The sequence below is a fragment of the Colobus angolensis genome, unplaced genomic scaffold (genome assembly GCF_000951035.1).
Source record: "Colobus angolensis palliatus isolate OR3802 unplaced genomic scaffold, Cang.pa_1.0 Scaffold444, whole genome shotgun sequence".
Classification (NCBI taxonomy): domain Eukaryota; kingdom Metazoa; phylum Chordata; class Mammalia; order Primates; family Cercopithecidae; genus Colobus; species Colobus angolensis.
This window is the reverse complement of record NW_012117866.1, coordinates 2,127,774-2,148,298: the sequence shown is the minus strand read 5'-3', so window position 1 is coordinate 2,148,298 and position 20,525 is coordinate 2,127,774. Positions and strand designations below refer to the sequence as shown.

Sequence of the window (20,525 nt, the reverse complement as noted above, 5' to 3'; positions counted from 1 at the left end):
TAATGTATGGTGTGAGAAAACGGTTTTTTTTCCACATATAGTGAATTGCTACAGCAACAATTGTTAAGTGTTTCTTTTCTCAACCCTTGACTTTGTGAATTCTTGCTATAAGTTTGTCTAGGCTGCAGTGTAAGGTTGTTCAAATCTGAAATAAACAGTGTAGGGTGGAGTATTGTATAACTACACTACAATGCAAATAATGTTCTCTAGATTTTGGCTATGCAGGGTCCTTAGGGTTTTGCTATGATTTTAACGTTCCCTTCAAAACTTGTGTTGAAATTTAATTGTCATTGTGATGGTACTTAGAGCTCAGACCTTTGAGTGGTCTGCACCTTCATGCAAGGACAAGAGCTGCACCTTCATGCAAGGACAAATGTCATTACTGGAGGAGTGGGCTCCTTATCATAGAAATTATTTTTAATAAAAATGAATTCTGCCTTGTCTTCCTCTCTCAGTCTTTCCCCCCTTGCCCTTCTGCCTTCCACCATGGGATGACACAGAATGAAGGTCCTTGCCAGATGCTGGTGCCTTGCTCTTGAAGTCCCCAGTCTCCAGAACCATGAGCCACATTAGTATCTATTGTTTATAAATTACCCAGTCTATGGTATTCTGTTATAGCAACACAAAACAGACTAAGACAGGTTGTTTGTTTCTTTATTTTGCTTTGCTTTTGTTTTTACATTCCATTAGTTTCTACTTTTACCTTCATACTTTTACTGTTCATTTTCTATACTCTTAAGTTGGATGGTTATTTATTAAGCTTTGATTTATTTTCTTCTCTTTTTCTAACATAATTATTTTGGTCTATAAATTTCCCTCTAATTTTGTTTTAGTGAAATTTACTGATTTTCACATGTAATACATTTATTTAGTCCTAATTATTTTCTCATTCTCATTACTATTTCCCTTTTTACCCATGAATATGTATCATTATATTTTAATTGTGAAAAATAAGAGATTTTAATTATATTTTCACTTGATTTGAAATTTTATTTTATTGTGTTCAGAGAATGTTATCTGCTTGATTCTTGTTGTTTCAACGTGTTGAGATTTAGCATAACAAATATGTTCATTTTGTGTTAAAATCATCAATATCTCTTTTAAATATTTTATTTTGAAAAAGTTTGAACTTACAGAAAGTTCATATATGCTCTTCATCCAATTTTCCCTAATATTAACAACTTATATAACTGTAATATCATTGTCAAAATCAGGACACTAACAATGGTGTCCTATTTTGACAATGAACACTATTAATTAAACCACAGACCTTAACATTTCACCAGTTTTCCCCTTTAATTACCTTTTTAATTTCTAGGATCCAATCCAGAATCTCACACTGCATTTTGTTTTTGTATATATTTATTCTCCTGCAGTTTGTGTTTCCTTATTCTACTCTAATTTATTTCCTTGTCTTTCATGTAGGTGAGTATTGATCAGGCATTTTGTAGACTGTCTCTCAGTTTGGGTTTGTCTTAAGATTTCTCATAATTAGTTTGAAGTTATGCATGTGATGTTGTGTTTTCAGTGCATCCTACCAGGATACAATGCTTTTAAAGGAGAACCTTTTTATTTTCAAGAGTATAACAAAACTTCATTTATATTGCCTTGTTCCCTCTTGTATTGTATAATTTTACTTTTTACTCCATGTCCTATGAGTTATTCAGAAAGGTAAATTATTAGAAAAGGCTGGGCGTGGTGGCTCACTCCTGTAATCCCAGCCCTTTGGGAGGCTGATGTGGGAGGACCACGAGGTCAAGAGATCGAGACCATCCTGGCCAACATGATGAAACCCCGTCTCTACTAAAAATACAAAAAATTAGCCGAGTGTGATGGCGGGCGCCTGTAGTCCCAGCTGCTTGGGAGGCTGAGGCAGGAGAATCGCTCGAACCCAGGAGGCAGAGGTTGCAGTGAATCAAGATCACGCCACTGCACTCCAGCCTGGTGACAGAGCGAGACTCTGTCTCAAAAAAAAAAAAAAGGTAATGTGAATTTTAAAAATATCTTCTTGTTCTTCTGATTTACTTGTTTTGTGCAATATTTTTATTTACATACAAGTTAATAATATTTTTATACTTTCCTGATGAATAAAATGTCTTTTTTGAATGTGGTATGTAGTGCCCTTCTCTGTTCCTATTAGTGAGATTTGCCTTGAAGACCCTTTTCTCTGATAGTAATACCTTTGCAGTAGATATATTTACTTTAATAATCATCTAGTATATATTTTTCCATTATTTACATTCCATTCAAGTAAGCTACACCTTTGTATTTGTAAAGTGTACTTTATTTACATAATAATTATATGTATAATTATTCCTGAGTCAATAAAACCCCTCTATAATGCAACTGTGTTATAAAAATCTCATATGAATGGAATGTCTGGGAGATAAACATGTTCTTCTGAGCATAAATAATGTCCCTGGTAAGTGTGAGTTCCTAATGAGACATGTTTTAGACAAAGGTCCTATAATCTTCCCACTCCTGATGGTGATTTGCCATCAGTGGGTAGTGGTTTACTCCAGATTAAATAACAATGGTGGAAGCTCTGGGTCTGTGACTGGCTAGGCGAGTACCATTGAGTCTCATAGTCATCCAAATAATTGGTGCTCAATTGGATGTTTAAAGATTTATATACAGTTTCTTGCCATTTTTTGCTCTTAATTATCCCCCATAAAATACTATGTTTCAAGACATATTTCTTACTTATAGAGATGTGACACATATTTTTGTTTTGATAAATTATAATTAATATGAAAGCTCAGAATAAAATGTTAACATATGAGTCACTACTATTTTAGGAATCAAAAAAGTTAAATTTTCAATTTCTATACATACATGAAAGAACATTATTATAATCAATATGTTTTCAAAAAATCTATTACATTGAGGTTAAAATTCTTTGGCAAGGATAAAATATAACTAATAATTCAGGGAGGAGAGAATAAGAACATAAAATTTCTAACTCTTAAAGAAAACTTTTATCATATACTATTAAATGGATAATAGCTTTAAAGTTACTATGATATGAAAATACAGTTGATACATTTGTAAGAACAATGTAAGAATTTTATTTTAATATGTTAAAGTTACACACAACTGAAAACTATGTTGTTTTCAGACATTTAAATTCATAATATAAAAATTTAAATGCTAACTTAAAATGTATGCAGGTGAATAATGAGAGAATATTCCAGACCAATATCAGTTATGAATACTGATGCTTAAGTGCTAAATAACATATTGTCAAAAAGAATCCAATATCACATTGAAAAAAATGCCATGACCAAGTGGGATTCATGCTAGAAATGCCAGCCAGAATGTAAAATATCTCCACTGCTATTCAACATTATGCTGAAGGTGTTTTCTAAACAAGGAAATAAAATAAACCAATTAGAAGCACAGGGACTAGAAACAAATTAATTCCTATTGTTTTTCAGATGATACCTGGAAAGCTTTAAAGAATTAATGTTCAAATTAATTCACAAAATAATATAATTCAGTAAAATTAGCAATAAAAGTAGCATATGTAAGTCATTAATATAACCCTAAAATAAAAAATTATAGAGTATTTAGCATTAAAGAAAAGTCCATGTACAATTACACCAAAGAAGATGACATACTACTTAAGAATAAACATAGTGAGAACTGTGTAAACTCTATATAATTTTTAAAAACCTTTAAAATCTCCTGAAAGAAATAAAAATAGTATGAACAAAAGGAAAATCATCTTTGAATAGGACGGCTCAAAAATATAAAGAGGTAAATTCTAAGTGGGTGAATTTTAAAAGTAATGTTATCAAAATTTATGAAAATTACAAATTGTCTTATGCAGTAAGATTAGTTGACATGGAAGTTCACGTGGAATAACCAGCAGGCAAGAATAGCCAGAAAAATCCTTAGTAGGGTCATGCCCTTTCACATTTTAAACACATTATTAACCAACCTACAGAATGGCAGAAAATGTTCGCCATCTACTCATCTGACAAAGGGCTAATATCCAGCACCTATAAAGAACTCAAACAAATTTACAAGAAAAAAACACACAACCCCATCAAAAAGTGGGCAAAGGATATGAACAGACACTTCGCAAAATAAGACATTTACGCAGCCAACAGACACATGAAAAAATGCTCATCATCACTGGCCATCACAGAAATGCAAATCAAAACCACGATGAGATACCATCTCACACCAGTTAGAATGGCAATCATTAAAAAGTGAGGAAACAACAGGTGCTGGAGAGGATGTGGAGAAATAGGAACACTTTTACACTGTTGGTGGGACTGTAAACTAGTTCAACCATTGTGGAAGACAGTGTGGCAATTCCTCAAGGATCTAGAACTAGAAATACCATTTGACCCAGCCATCCTATTCCTGGAGATATACTCAAAGGATTATAAATCACGCTGCTATAAAGACACATGCATACGTATGTTTATTGCAGCACTATTCACAATAGCAAAGACTTAGAACCAACCCAAATGTCCATCAATGACAGACTGGATTAAGAAAATGTGGCACATATACACCATGGAACACTATGCAGCCATAAAAAAACAATGAGTTCGTGTCCTTTGTAGGGACATGGATGCAACTGGAAACCATCATTCTCAGAAAACTATCACAAGAACAGAAAACCAAACACCACATGTTCTCACTCATAGGTGGGAACTGAACAATGAGAACACTTGGACACAGGAAGGGGAACATCACAGACTGGGGCCTGCTGTGGGGTGGGGAGATAGGGGAGGGATAGCATTAGGAGATATACCTAATGTAAATGACGAGTTAATGGGTGCAGCGCCACCAACATGGCACATGTATACATATATAACAAACCTGCACATTGTGCACATGTACCCTAGAACATAAAGTATAATAATAATAAAAAAAAGAAAATAATATGTTACAGGTGCATGAGAAGACAAAAAGACTAGAGGAATATAAGAGAAAATCTGGAAACAATTAAGGTAGTATCTCAATTATTATTATTTCAATCCATTATTGTCCAGTGGTGCCCATCTCAAACCACTGGGCAATAATGGATTTTTTAAAGAAGGGTCTCACTCTGTTGCCCAGGCTGGAGTGCAGCCTTGGTCTCCAGGCTCAAGCAATCCTCCTGACTCAGCCTCCAGAGTATCTGGGACTATAGGCATGCACCACCATGCCTGGCTACTTTATCATGTTTATTTTTAGTTTAGAGACAGGGTCTCAATATGTTTCTTAGATGGGTCTTGAACTCCTGGGCTCAAGCCATTGCGCTGCCTCAGCCTCCTAAGTAGCTGGGACTACAGGTGCGCACCCCATTGCCTGAAATAATGGATTTTTAAGTAAATGTTGGTGGGACCACCTGGAAAATGATGTATTTAGATCCATAGTTTATTTATACACAGGAATAAACTCCAAATGAATCATGTATCTAAACATACATACACATACACATGTTTAGGGGTATGCACACCAACATACATACAGTCATGTAAGTACTAGAAGGAAAACGAATTAATTCTTCTATAATCTCGGTGTGCAGATAGGTTTCTAAGTACCACTCAAAATCCAAATGCAATCAAATATACAAAATTTGAATATATAATTTTTTAAAAAATTTGCTAGGCAAACAGTGCAATTAAAAAGTCATGAGAATTAGAGATGTACCACAAAAGAATATTTCAGTCAACGACAGACCACCTATTTGACGATGGTCCCATGAGATTATAATACCGTATGTGTAGCCTACCTTACCTAGGTTTGGATATATTTAGGTACATAAATATCACACGTAACATGTGTTACAGTTGCCTAGAGTATTCAGTGCAGTTGCAGGTTGCACAGGGTTGTAGCCCAAGAGCAACAGGCTACACTACACAGCCCAGGTACGCAGTTACTTTTGCCATCTGGGCTTGGGTACGTGCACTCTAGGATGATTGCACAAGGACCAAATCACCCAAGGATGCATTTCTCAGGATGTGTTCCCAGAACAGAATTGTATAAGCTGCCTCATAGATAAAGAGGCCAATGCTAACACATTTTTTAAAAAAATTGAAAATGGAAGGAAAAAAATTAAAAACATTCATGAAGAAGTCCAAGTAAACTGATTGTAAAATGAGCACAACAGGAAACACAGACACCATTCCTCCCCTATCATAATGGGGGGAAAAATTAAAAGTTTTGCCACACATGAGCTTTGGGAGGCATTGTTATGCATTCTCAGATGAGCTGAAACTTTTCCTGAAGGAAGCTTGGATACACGTGTGTATAAAGATATGTGTATGTATTTGTGTACATATTTACGAAAATAAAAATATACTTTTATTACCAGCAATCTCCCTTCTAAGATGACTGAGGTGATGAAGAGATCAGTCCAGGAAAAGCAATCAATGACTGAGTCACTCCAGGGAACATAATCAATAGCCAAGTCTGTCCAGGGAAAATAGTCGATGATCGAGGGATTCCAGGGAAAAGAGGTGATTGCACAACAGTTCAGGGAAAAGATGACCGAGTCACTCCAGGGAAAATACTGATGACAAAAAGAAGAGGAGATGACCTCAGCCTGGGGAACACAACGTCTGACAAAGTCCCAACAAGGGAAATAAATAGTTGATGAGATGGCAGGGCATGATTTCTTCAATTCATTAAAAAAAGACAGTTACTAAGTCACGACAGAAAAATTAGTGATCAGAACTCATTCCAGAGATTGAAAAATAGTGATCATAAGTCATTCCAGAGATTAGAGTCTATGACTGAATTAGTCCAGGGAAAGCATTGATGATAGGATAGCATGGAGATGCCCTCAGTGTGGAAAATAGCGAATGACTGTGTCGTTTCAAGTAAAACAGGAAATGAGGGCCAATGACTGAGTCAATCCAGGGAAAAGAGTTGAATACCAGACAGTCCAGGGCACAAATCATTTCAGGGTAGAGTCAGTCCAGGGAAATGAGTTGAATACCAAGTTAATCCAGGGAAACAAGTTGAATGTGTTGTCAATCCAGGGAAACCAGTTGAGCACCAAGTCAATACAGGGAAACGAGTTGAGTACCGAGTCAAATCAGGGAAATGAGTTAGTTGGGTACCAAATCATTCCAGGGAAATGAGTTGAGTACTGAGTCAATCCAGGAAAAAGAGTTAATGACTGAATTAATCCAGGAAAAAGAGTTGATGACCAATCAACTAAGGGAAATCAGTTGAGTACCAAGTCAATCCAGGGAACACAGTCAATGTCCCAGTAAATTCAGGGAAAAGAGTTGATGACCAATCAGTCCAGGGAAAACAGCTGAGTACCTAATCATTCCAGGGACATGAGTTGAGTACTGAGTCAATCCAGGAAAAAGAGTTAATGACTGAATTAATCCAGGAAAAAGAGTTGATGACCAATCAGTCAAGGGAAATCAGTTGAGTACCAAGTCAATCCAGGGAACACAGTTGATGACCGAGTAAATCCAGGGAAAAGAGTTGATGACCAATCAGTCCAGGGAAAACAGTTGAGTACCAAATCATTCCAGGGACAGCAGTCGATGACAGAGTCAGTCCAGGCAAAAGAGTCTATGACCAAATCAGTTCAGGGAAAATAGTTGACCACCAAGTCACTCCAGGGGACACAATTGATGGTGAACTGAGTCAATCTAGGAAAAAAATTGATGATGAAATGACAGGGAGATATCCAGGAAGAACAGTGAATGACTGTGTCCCTCCAAGGAAAACAGTTGTTAGAGGATGACAGGAAGTGATTTCCTCAGACCTGGGAAGACAGTGGACACTTGAGTCACTTCAGGGATAACAGTCAATCACTGAGTCAGTGGAGGGAACACAGCCCAGGACAGAGTTGGTCCAGCGGAAACAATTGATGACCAATGACTGGGTATTCCCCTCATTCCAGGGAAAGCAGTCGATGACTGAGTGGCTCCAAAGGAAACAGGTAGATGAATGACAGACAGTGATGGTCTCACTCCAGGGGACATAGTTTCTGATAGAGATACATAAATATTAAACATGCATTTAATAAAGAGACAAAAGCACACTGTGTAAACCAAACTCCTACCAAAGTAGAGAGCACAGGCTTCACCAGAGAGTTTCCCTGTGTCCGTTTTCAGTAACATCCACAACTGCCCCAGCAAGCACTATGTTGACCTGCTATTTTTCCAACAGGTATTGTTTTGCCTGTTCTAGACACTCATAAAGATGGAATCCTACAGTGGATGGCCATTGGTCAAATATTCATTCAGCATATTTTTAATAAAATAATCCATGTGGTGTGTATCAACAGTTTGTGTCCCTTCATTGCCAAGTGTATTAAAATAGCAAAGCTTGTTTTCCCTTTCTCCTGCTCATAGATACCTGGGCCAGTTCCATTTTTTAACCTATTATAAATAAAGCTACTTTTAATTTTCTTTTACTAGTCTTTTTGGATATGAGTTTTCATTTATCTTGGGTAAATAAGAGTGGAATGGCTAGGTCTTGGGTCATATCTAGAAATTTATGTAATTTCCAGCAGTTTTCCCAGTCATTGTACCATTCTACACTCACTAAATGTATATAAAATTTCCTTTTGCATGCGGGCACGGTGGCTCACTCCTGTAATCCCAGGACTTTGGGAGTTTGAGGCAGGTAGATCACCTGAGGTCAGGAGTTCGAGACTAGCCTGGCCAACATGGTGAAACCCCAAACTCTGCTAAAAAAAAGTACCAAAAAAAATCTTCTTTTGGTTCATGTCATGGTGAACATTGACATTGTCAGTCTTTTTAATTTTAATGTTGGGATGTTGGGTATCTAGTGGAATCTCGTTGCATATACCCAATGACCAAGAAAGCTGAGTTATTTTTCATGTGCATATTGGCCATTTATTTACGTTTTTATGAGAATTGTTTAATTTTTTTGCCTTTTTAATGCAATAATTTGTCTTTTCATTACTGAGCTATAAAACTTGCTCACAGATCATAGTTCTCAGCTTTTATCCACAATTTATTTGGTGAGTATTTTCTCTCAGTCTTTGTCTTGAAGCTGTTGATGATTCTTGTGTATTATGAGATCTCTCCACTCTGGCTCGTTTGAACAAAAGCTGCTTTCATTCCGGTGGGAATTCAGGGACTCATTCAGTGGATTACTTCTGTTGTTCTCTACAATATTGCAGAGATCTGAAGAGAGAGGGTGGCTAGAGACTGCTCTGTAGATCCCAGGGACTATTTCTCTGTAGTTATCCTTCCCCTTCAGCACTGTGCCTTGCAAATCTCAGCAACCTCAGCCTCCTAACACTTATAACTTGGGTCTCTGTGTCATCAGTTCAGCAAAATCACCAGCTATTTAGCTTTCTCCTCCTTGCCTTGAAGCATAGAAAGTGCCCTAGGCAATAAGCTGGGGCCATGTGCATGCTGACCTTTGGTGTTCTTCATCTCAAAGATCACCGACATGTTTCCTGTTGTCCATAATCTGAAAACCATAGTTTCATATATTTCCAGCTAATTGTTTACAGTGTTATAGCAATTCCCTTAGCTGTTAATCTTTCTTGAGCAGAAGTAGAGTGTTACTAATTCCTTCGTTATGTTTCTCTTTCTGTTGCAAATGTGGATCAAAAGTGCTAAAATTTACTATGTATAAATCAATTCTAAAACTATAATATTCTTCTAGAATTAAATTCTTCATCTTAAACTTCTCTTCTCCTTTACTCAATATATACATCTATATAACTGGTGACTCTTCAATTTTCTTTCATCTCAACACAGAGCTCAAGTCATGGCCCAGCACTTTGTGGATACTCGGTAAATATTGTTGAACTACTGAGAGCCGTTAACTTCAGGCCATCAATTTACTTGTCAGCAATTCAGTTTTATTTTTCCTTTTAATTTCTTATTCTTTTACCAGTGTTCCCTTCTCCTGCCAGCAAATCTATTATCTCTGCATTTTATGTAGGTATTCAAACACTTTTCTTCATTATGTAAAGTTGCAAATTGTGTTTCCTGCTGCTTTTTTTTCTTTGCACTGACTACAAATCTTTTTATTAGCATCTATCCCCCATCACTTTTATATTTTGTACTATTTCGTGCAAAAGGCACAAATCACATGGTCTAGACCTTTTCAGAGAGCAAGAAAAATTATTCTTTATATTGCGTTTTTTGTGCATCAACTGACATTAAAGTGTTGTCTCTCCTTTTTATCCTTAAATGTATATGTAACTAATTACATGTGAATAGCTTGCATTTGTAACTTCTCAAAATATAATTTACAGCTTGTTGACTACAAAATTGAGGCCTTGAAATTCTGTGGTGTTGGAGGCTTAGTAGACATCTTTTCTTGTCCAATGTAGCAATAAAAATGCCTTCCACTAACAACAAAAGGCCCGAAATAAAATGACTACAAATATAAGAAAAATGACTGAAAATTAGTTTACATAACAAAAGGGAAAATAAAAAGGTGACTCCAGGATCAACAATTTTATCTGTTCAATTTTCTTCTAATAGTATATATATTTTCATTAATCATCAAACCCATGTGTAATTTGCTTGTAAATATTATTGGCTGTAACAATGCAGGTATAAAGAATTTTTTCCATGATAAAGCTACTTATCAATGAAATCAATCGTATCAATTTGTTTCCACTGAATTATACTGTTACCTTGATTACATATGTATTTAATATATATGTTATTTATTTAATAAGTATATATATGTATGTATGTGTAAACACATACATATATCAGTAATCTCTTCAGGTTAATTAATATATTTATCCATTTCTTCACCAATATTATCTGCTTTAAATAGCAGGGATTTCATGGTAAGTGTTCATTTATGGTGAATTATGCACATGCACACATGCACAGAAGCACACACTCGTAGACATCACGGTACAAACACTATTATTTTTCCCAAGATCTTTTGCTATTAAGGTAAGCTAATTAAGATTCTTATTGGAACATTAAGAATATGTAATCAATTTCCTCTCCTTCTCCCCACTCATTGGGATTTTTATTGGAATGCATCTAGTTAACATATTTATGTATTTATAAAATTAAATATTCAAAGCCAGGACAATGAACTATCTCTACACATGTTCAGGTTTTGTATTTTGTACTTAACAAGATTGTCCAGATTTCTGCATGTAAATTCTAAATCTTTTTTTATTAGAATACTTTCCACGAATTAATTATTTTCAACATTAGTATGAGGTTTTTAAAAAATTCCTTAAAGAGATTATTATCACCATGGGGTGAAAACTATTGAGTTGTGTATTTAACTTGTGTTGATGTTTCTAATTCAACCTGACAAGGTTTAGTTAATTCTAGTTAGTTTTTATTAGTTTCCAAAAATACTCTGCAAATATAAATAATTTTGCCTCATGTTTTTATCTTGCCATAAATTTTATCTCCTTCTTTTGTGTTTTATCATCTAAACTAAACCCAAAAAATGATAATAGTGATGACAACTAATATCTCGTTTCTGTACTTAACTGTAAAATAAATTTTCTAGAACGTTGCTGTTACACTGATGATTATTATGGGTAAATAATATTTATCATATTTAAGCAGCTTCTTTCTATATCTATTTCACTTAGATTTTTTATTTGTAAGGGCTGTTTTATCTATCAAATACCTGTCTGGCACCCATTGATGTAGTTATGTGTTTTTTCTCTTTCAATTTTTGTTATCAATTATACTGATGTAATTGCTGATGTTGAGCCTTTTATCATTTATGGAATAAATTTTACTTGATTATAATATATTATTCTTTGGAGCTAGACTTGTGTAATGTCTGCCAACATTTTATTCAGAATTTTTCATCTGTGTTCATAATAAAAAATATTTTATTTTAATATTACCATCCGATTTTTCATCAATGTTATACTCATGTATGAAATGAATTTGGATAGTTTAAGTATTTTCTATTGTCTAGAATATTTTAAACCTATGCTTCTCAAACTTAAGCATGCACAAGGCACCTAGAAAGCTTTTTAAATTACAGATTTCTGCTCCCATCCCCAGTGCTGTGTTTCAACTCAGTTATCCCCATGTGGGTCCTGAGGCTATAATTTATAACAAGCTCCCAGTTGAGGCTGGTACTTTTGGTTGACCAGCACTCTGTAGCATGTTTAGAAATACTGGTACACATTGCACTGAATTATTAATCAAAGGGATACATGTAAATCAGACATAAACCCATCAACTGCCATTTTTAACGACAGATTTTTTTAAGCTAAGATTTTCTATATTCTGTAGATTAATTTTGGAAGTTTATATGTTCCTAGGAAATCATTCATTTCCCCTGGATAATCAAATATGTTGCTACATTGAGCACTTAACATTATTTTATAATTCTTGTCTTAAGTTTTTAAAAGAACCTTGAATTAAAGGAGTCTCTGCATTGGCATGACTTTGTAAACATTTTGTGTAGTATATGATACTTCAGTTTGGAGTGTGTGTGTGTGTGTGCGTGTGCGTGTTTTATTTTGTATTCTGCTTTTTCAATGGAAAAGTTTTTATTTTCCAAACAATTATACTATTTGTTATTATAGAAGAATGTATACCAAACCCACGAGTCAAGGAGATATTTCTTACAGTCAGTTAGAGAAAGGCGATCCATTATTTTCATAAAGTGTGTTTTCTGTCCCAAGAACATAAATATAAATCGATAAGTATAGGTTGGTGCAAAAGTAATTGCTTTTAATGACCATACTTTTAATGGCCAAACCGCAGTTACTTTTGCACCAACCTAATAAAATCCAGCGCACCATAAACAAAAAGAATCCCATGTGTCTGTGCTGCAAGGCCTGGTCTGGAATCCCACATCTAAATAAAATGGCAGGACCCCATAAAATCCTTGAGATTGTGAGCCATAAAAATCATCTTTGAGTCTTCTTCACTAGCAGAGCCTACCCTCCAAAACGTGAAGCAAGTTTAGCTATAATAGCCTTCTAGAATGACAGCACCAATAGAAACCCTGGCTCTGAATCTGAAGTTGACCAGTTCACCTGGCAAGGGTAGACGGTTTTTCTGGACTTGGTAGGCAGCCTCATCATAACTAGCCATATTCCATAAAGTTCCTCCAGGTCAAAACCGGATGCAAATTGTTTTTGTAAGTCTTGTTAACATTCCGTACTCTGTGAGTGTTGAAAGAACTACTCTTCCATAATAAAATGCCACAAGTGACAATGGAAATGGCCTCCCAGGAAAGCTGACCCATCTTCTTTAAGAAGATTTCAGGGGTCTTTCACACCCACCAATAACTGTCAGGCCAATAATATGCCACAGGAATTGCATTTCCTGTTGAGGAAAAGCAGGCAGACACGAAGTGCTTTGCAGGCTGGTAATTGGAGATTGGTCTAAATTGCATGAGATCTAAAAGTAGATTCAGGAGTCTTTGTGAATCCTGATATCAAAGCTTACAAAGTGGGATACCCTCAAAATCTATTCTAAGACTCAAGTATCTCTGCTTCTGTTTCCACCCCTACAGAGTCATCTCAAAGATGGCCAATTGTTGTCTGTCCTGAAAATCATAGAACAATTTTACTTACTTTCCGTCTTCCTTACAAATCTCATGGTCCCCCGCAATCACTGCTCAGATGATGTTACTCCTTCTCTCATACGTTTCCATTCGTTACCAAGTTTGCCCTATGGCATTTATTACCCTAAATCCTACTTCCTTTTTCATTTTTTGCTGCTGCTTAATCTTGTCTAACACCCTTTCTCATGATTTCCATAGTGCAATGCTGCCCTAGTCATGCTTTGGAAACACTTCTAGAATATTTCAAATTATGTACAATGGTCTCCAAATTTCTAATTCTTGTTCTAGATTTGAAATTCTTGGAAAAAAAAAAAACAACTATATTCTATGCATCTCTCAGTCATAGTCTTGTGGTAAAATACACCACAAGTGTGCAAAGGTTTTTTCAATCAAATTGAATCTTGGTGAATTCTTTTCCAGAATGCATTTCTGTTTCTCCAAGTCATTTATAATAAATCCTTTCCTTTGTGAATTCAACCCAAATCATTTTACCTCCTCTCCTTAACACCATTAATTATTCTTTAAGTCATTTTCTAGATTATGAAACAAAATGTTCATCTTCATTCCTCAACATATTTAGTTTCACACAAGAAGATGAATAACATAGAAATTACAAAGAAATTATGTCTTTAAAAATGTACTATGTTTTCTTTAATTGGATAGACAGCACTTAACAAGCTGTTCTTGTTTAGTTATAACTAGTTTGGTAAACAACATTTGTGTTTTATGCCTGACCGAATAAAGCAAGTACAGACACAAAGAAAAAAAAAAGGCATTTCATATTCTGAGCACTGGAGCTAAGTAAAATGACTCTAAGCCCACATGTGCCATTATACAAGAGACTGATCCACCCACCTGTTAAAAACATAAAGTAGCAACCAAGTCCCAGGAAAGAACAGCAACAAAAGATCATTTATAGTTTCCTGAACAATAGCCATGTCCACTTATATTAGGAAATCTAAAAACCAGTAGTGTAGAAAGCATAAATTAGCATATTCTTTAAGATTTTCAAAAAGCATGGTATAGTATGAAATTTCTATTTTACTTTCAAAGCTTATCCCACGAATCATGCCTTTAAATACCACAGTGAGTATGTTCACCCTGACAAGGTTAGTGACACTTGACTTGAATCACACCCCAGAATTAGAATTTTTAAAAACTGGAGCCAAAGATTACACACCTAGAAAACTGCTCCATTGATTTCAATGATCGACTCTGTTTCGGGATCATTATTTTAAAACTTGAAAGTTTTAGTCTCAGAACCCCTTTATTCCCTAAAGATTGTCAGGGATCCCAAAGAGCTTTGAAGGATACCCAGAGCATATATTTATTGTTATTTACCACCTTGGAAATTGAAACTGAGACATTTCTGTAATATGGACTGAGTAACGCTATGTCATAACATAAATAACACATTTGTAGTTTACAAAGCAAAGTTAAAAGGTCAGAAGGGTGCTATTGGTTTACACTCTTGCAAATCTCTTAATAGAAATGGTGGGATTCTAATACCTGCTCCTGCAAGCAATCTTTTGTCATATGTTGTTTTGGTTGGAGTCTATGAACAAAATCCCAATATGTATTAGGAAAAGAGAGGAGGCTTTAAATAACCTTTCGGATGATTGTGGACATTCTTTGATATTATACCCCAAATCTGGAAAGAGAAGGTTTTTAAAGATTACTTGAAATTTAGAATCTGTCTTCAGTGTTCATAATCACACTGTTGTATTAAAATCCATGGATATATGGATTTAAATGAGGACTTCAAATGGGTCTCTTAGGTTCACCTGACCAGCCTAAATCTAAATATATATATATTTTAAAATGGGTCTTTTAGTCATGCATGATTTTGTATCACAATGTATTCTTCATTTAAAAAATATTGTTTTAGTAAGTTTATTTAGATCTTCCAAATACTCACACATTTTATTGTGTAGTATTCGTCTCCTCAGAAAAGCCTTTAAGTATTGGAGAGCTGTCGAACATTATCACTGACAATTACTGTCAGGAATTTATCGTTGGAATAGATCCTTGGAATATATTGAAAGAGAACAAAGTGACTCACTTTGGTCACTTTCAAGAAAATGTCGACCAAATCCTCAAGTCCAAAGGACAATAGATTATCTGGAGTGATTATTTCAAGTGAAAATTGTGCGTCCTTTAAAAAGTGGCAAATTTAGCACACACCCCCCACATCTGCACAAGTGCTTTCCTTCACACATACATGAAATGACACTTTGGTATCTGGAGAACTATTTTGTGCACAGTTCTTATCTTGTCACACCAAATATTGAATCTATGTTTACCCCGGGATTAAGGTTGAAGACAATTAAGATTATTTTGTGCTTCATCAGGGACATTCTTCAGTGATATTGGCTTTTTATAAACTAATAGTGCAAAGCAGGGAACCATACTGTGGCAACTAGCACAGTTTAGTATCCCTGAATTGATTTGTGCTAAGGTACCAGCAGCTTCACCCTGCACTGTTTTGGTACTGTCAGTACAAAAGAAACCCAGTAGGAAAAAGACAAATATTTTCTCATCATTATTATCAAAATAGTTTTGGCTTAACCCCTGAAAGTGTTCAGAGACTCCCCGGGGTCTGTGACCCACACTATAAAACCCCCAATTTAGTGGCAGGAGTGTTTGTTTCCCTTGAAGACTTTGGACTATATAAGGTGTGCTTTTGTTTTTGTTTTGTTTTTCCTGTTATTACCAAATAATTGCTCTTGCATTTGACAGAGTTTTGAAGGTCCTTGTCTGAAGTTTGGAAATTCATCTTGTTTTATGTCTGGTATCCTACAATGCATGAAGCACCTGTACTTGCAAAATGCACTATAATAATTGCAATGCATAATCACCTTCCAGTCTCCAAAATGAACAATGTTAAGCTCTTATGAATTATATGGTCATGATTTGTAACAGAATGATTGATCTATAAAAGGTGTTAGGGAGAAAAAAACTGCTTGCCCAGTGAAATTGAATTAAACTGGGCACAGGAAAGAGCAGAATAAAGTCAGGTAGGGCTCCGTGTTGTTGCCAATCCATCACTGGATGTCTTCAGGAAGCCTCACAATTCCAAGAGCAGTTTCTCTGTAGAATGGAGTTCTAAAGAGGAATTCTAAAGGAAAAGGGTATAGCCCAGGGAGAAGAAGTTCAGAAAAGAGAAAAAGCAAAGCTTTGACTAATACCTCCTATAATCACCCTTTTGTGAACTGACAGGTCAGCACAGCCATTTGACAACTTGGATAATCCAGAGATTTTTGATAGTGGCAAAGAATGCTGAAAAGACCGTTTGCTACTTTCCCATGGAAGCAGGATTGTGTAGACAGCCTACGTAAAGACCCCAAGGAACCTTTCCAGTCTTGAGTGTTGCTGTGTATGTTAAACTTACTAGAACTACCGAATCGATAAGCTGGATTCTAAACAAACTTTGGACATCAAAGCTGCTTGGGTGAGATTCATAGTGTTCTGATCAAACTGCGGTAGTGTTTTTTGTTTTTTGGTTTTGTTTCATTTTTATCTCTAGAATCAGCCCAGAGAATAAACAGGTCTCTGGAAAAACAGTGCATCCTTTCCTCTGTATACTCTTGAAACACCTCCCTTCAAGAATTTGATGATGTGTATAACTCCTTTAAATACACAGATGCACATACATAATTGTATGTATGTATGTGAAGCCTTGAGTTTCACATACCTGCTAAAAAGTTTATCCACAAGAAACTTTTTAATCTAAGTTAAGAACCTCAATATAATGGTATCAAATGTGTTTAATCCAAAGCTGGATGTACCTAGAACGTTTTCCTAGCACTCTTTAATTGCATTTGCTGGGATGTTACAGACTGGCTGGTGGGTGTTGGGATGTTATTATAACTCCTTCCACAACAACACATATCACTTCTCTTCCACTTGGAATATTTACATTTTGGAATATTTAAATTTTAACAATGAAATTTGTTAATGTGAACTATATTGGAGCAGCCAGAACAATTCCAAAGCAGTTCAGCACCTCATTTCCTCTGCCGTTCTTCAGCTTATAATTATGCAAATGAACCTTGCCTTTTGCTAGCACTCATAATTCACACTCTCAGGGCTACCCGTCGACAACTGTTCATTGAAAAACTGCCATGCATCCAGAGCTCCGCCAGGCACTCTTAATCCACCACACAGCCCACTATCAAAGAATGCATAATAGGAATGAAAAGTCAAGGCTCGCTTTAGCAGGAACTAGTGGAAAGAAAAAAGGCTAGATGGAATCAAGGGTTGAGTATGAAATATCAATAAGAGGTGCTATAGAGATCAGGAAATGGCATGTCCAAGTAAGGCTCCATCCTCCCTTGCAGAAATTGGGTCTAGGCTTAATGGTTTGGGGCAAAGTGCAGATACTGGCTAATTTTTAGCTCTGACTTTCAGGGCAAGGTGTGTGCCATTCCATGCAGTCTATAAGGATACCCTATCTGAGGTCCACAGGGCATTAGCCTGATGAATCAAAGATGTTTGGAATTTTTTTCTTAAAGGCAAGAAGTATTCCCATGGGAGTGACAGGAAATTTGAGATGAAAGACACAAAAAGATGCATCCTATAAACAGAATGGCAATGCATTCATCTTCCAACTAAGGAATTCTCTTACAGATTGCTCTTTTTTCCTGACCTCTTTTCCATAGCCTCTCCAGACTGAGCAAGAGGTAAGGCATATTTACATACCTAACCACACAAGTGATTGCCAAGTGATTGCCTACTTCTGTTATATCAGATTGCAAACAGCTTGGAAAATGATGGGGTGACATTATTTGAGTCATTTGATAAGCAGGGTTTTCTACTAGTCCAGAAATGCAGTCTGTATGACGTGTGGATCTGTATATGCAGATTTTGGGGAAGTTAGATGGGAAGAGAAAGATACAAGAATAAATACCGTAAGAGTTCACAGGCTAACAGACAGCTGCAGAGATGAATAATCATAAAATAGTGTCATGCTACAATGGAGATACGCCTAAAATGCTGAAAGAGCACTGACAAGCTATGTTGAAGTTGCTAACACCTTATTGACACTCTGTAAATTGGGAACTGAATGAAAAAAAGGAGTGCAAATTAAAAGCCAAGATCCCTAAACTGCAGAAAATATGTGGAAATCAATACAGAAGACAGTATTGACAGTTGGTGGTGATGTAACACTTAAGTGACCCTCAGACAAGTCCAGCTGCTAATTAATGTGTGGCATGTTCCCAAGAAACAGAAAGGTACACTTTCTTATTTAATGCTGTGTGTTACTTGGGGATAGGATATATCAATAAATACTAACAACAAAATAAGCTAAGTATTGTATTTGCTAACAAAACAAGCATATAACGTGCAGAGCTGTAATCTGAGAGCCACAAAAACAGAATGTAACATATTTATGACATGGTAACACAGTAATTCCATGTAAAAGGCAGATTAAGCTATGGTTGAGTAAACTGACATATATATATATATTTATATGTATATAAATCTATACATGGGTGGTAGTTGGTTACACAAATAAGTTCTTTGGTGGTGATTTGTGAGATTTTGATGCACCCATCACCCGAGCAGTATACACTGAATCTGATTTGCAGTCTTCTATCCCTCACCCCCTTCCCACTTTTTCCTCCTGACTCCCAAAACAAATAGTTTTAACCCACTAACATGTAAAACACAGTCATTTTATTCCATAGCAATGACCATTATCTCAACTGCTGGTTTTTCCTCAGGTCTGTTCTACTGATGTGGGTTTCATTGTATTGCATCTATTTCTATCTTTTTGGTGGAAATTCATTTAGAACTTTGGTGGAAATGCATTCAGAATTATATACAGTGGTCAGTATATAATTCCACTAGATAGACAGTAACAGATGATTTTGTAACTCTGCTGTAAAGCTGCTTGTATTTCTCTCTTGTGCCATACACTTGTTAATGGCAATTTTAATAGGATGGTCACTCAATAGAATACCAAGATGTTCATCGTACAGCATGTATACTAGACAAATATACTGACTAGTGGGTCTATATATTCTTATTCTGCAAATGACCAAAGGGTTGACTTAGTAGAAAATGCCTTTCATCAAGGAAGTCAGCAGGGTTCATGCACTTTTTATCAGTGAATAACTAAAACCCAGCACTTTTTTTTCAAAGTCACTTATAAACTAATCTAACCCAGTCAAAATAAATTCACTTCACACTTGAGCTTTAAAACGTATTGATTTCAAGTTTCTCATTTAGGCCTCTCTTTTAACTCTTCATAATCTGATTCCACCATAACATGAACTTCCACCAAACCAGGTTCTTTCTCCCTCCGACAAACGCCACAGCCTTGTCCCATCTTTGCCATCATTTCCTCTCATTCTCCTGCTTGGAATGTCAAATTTCACAGAGCACAAGTGTCATCAACAGAGCTAATTCTCGTTTTAATGATGACTATGATGCTTGTTCTTTATTTTAAGCTCCCTTTGACTACAAAGTCTGATCTTTATGACTTTGAAACCCAGGCTCATTCCAGATCACTATTCTAACCTTAGATTTTGATTTTTCCTTTCATGCATTCTAACTGTGAAAAAACACAGATAACTAACTTCTCTATGAATATAATTTACCTTATTACTCTTTCTTCTATGTTTCTCCAAGCCAGAATATGTTTATCTCACAGACGAGCATGAGCCCTGTCTCACACAGGGACCCTCCTGGCATCCCCTCTTTGCCTCTGATTTCAGCACTGTTGAAGTGAACAGCTCCAGGAACACTACCTCTGCCCCACCTTTGAAAATCTCTGTCCTGTTCCATGGCTTCATTCCACTTCAGCTCATAGAAGTGCAGGCCAAGAATGCCAATATGACATAAGTTTCATTGCTTTAGATTATCTACAATAGCAAAGTCATAGAATCAACCTAGGCACCCATCAATGGTGGATTTAATAAAGAAAATATGGTACATATACACCATGGAATACTACACAGCCATAAAAAAGAAAGAGATCATGCCCTTCGCAGCAACATGCATAGTGCTGGAGGCTATTGTCCTAAGTGAAT

The 20,525-nt window shown here is 35.9% G+C and overlaps 1 long non-coding RNA gene across 1 annotated transcript in view; it reads right to left on the bottom strand.

The window, feature by feature from the left end:
• Positions 1 to 18,784: 18,784 nt before the first annotated feature.
• The window catches only part of LOC105522896, a 45,831-nt gene continuing 44,090 nt past the window's right edge, over positions 18,785 to 20,525 (bottom strand). The window contains exon 3 of the long non-coding RNA XR_001003507.1: positions 18,785 to 18,795. This is a non-coding gene — a long non-coding RNA (uncharacterized LOC105522896). The remainder of the gene's footprint in view (positions 18,796 to 20,525) is intronic.